At 38.4% G+C, this 649-nt stretch overlaps 1 protein-coding gene across 1 annotated transcript in view; it reads right to left on the bottom strand.

Annotated features, from left to right (window-relative positions):
* Positions 1-649, bottom strand: part of LOC119592387 — a 19,644-nt gene that overhangs the window by 837 nt on the left and 18,158 nt on the right. The gene's annotated exons all lie outside the window — the stretch shown is intronic.

The following is a 649-nucleotide window of genomic DNA, read 5'->3' as shown; positions in this document are numbered from 1 at the left end:
CGCGCTTTTGTGCTTGTTTGGAGGGAGGAGTCTGTTTTGAATGGTTAGGTTTATAAGAAATTATTTTAACTGCGATTTACGTGTTAGATGCAGAGGTTTCTGGCACGCGAGAAGATATGTGGGGATGGTTAGAAAATATTGAATATTGTATATCTATGATTCATTTATTATAAAATTACAGCCACAGTTTCAGTAATTAATATCTGATTATCCTCTTACTGATCTATTTGTGATGATAACGGTTCCACATGGTTTCAGTGAAATTAGATAATTATACATATTATAATGAGATTTTTTTCTTACGACATTTAGGCTATCTGCAACAACTCTTCCAAGATCCCACTTGAAAAACTGGGAAAGAGGTATCATCTCTCACTTATAATGAAAAAACAACAGCAAAAATCAGGACGTACATTCCCTTAGAACTGTGATTCCGTCCGCAGTTCTTATTGAAATGTTTGCTGATCGACTGAAACTTTCCTTCGCCATCGCCCCGACTGACTTGTTATTTCCTTGTTTTTTCCCCCTGAAGAACCCTCACAAACTGGCGTAGTAAGTGCTTCAGCTACCTGGTTATCAGAGCTCTAGGTTCTTTGGAAGTACCCTGAGTAATAGTGGGGGATATCCCTTGGAAGGGTACTTCCAAGGG

This window comes from Penaeus monodon, chromosome 30 (assembly GCF_015228065.2).
Source record: "Penaeus monodon isolate SGIC_2016 chromosome 30, NSTDA_Pmon_1, whole genome shotgun sequence".
In the NCBI taxonomy this organism is placed as follows: domain Eukaryota; kingdom Metazoa; phylum Arthropoda; class Malacostraca; order Decapoda; family Penaeidae; genus Penaeus; species Penaeus monodon.
Note: the sequence above shows the minus strand (reverse complement) of the source record. Positions and strands in the feature narration are given on the sequence as shown.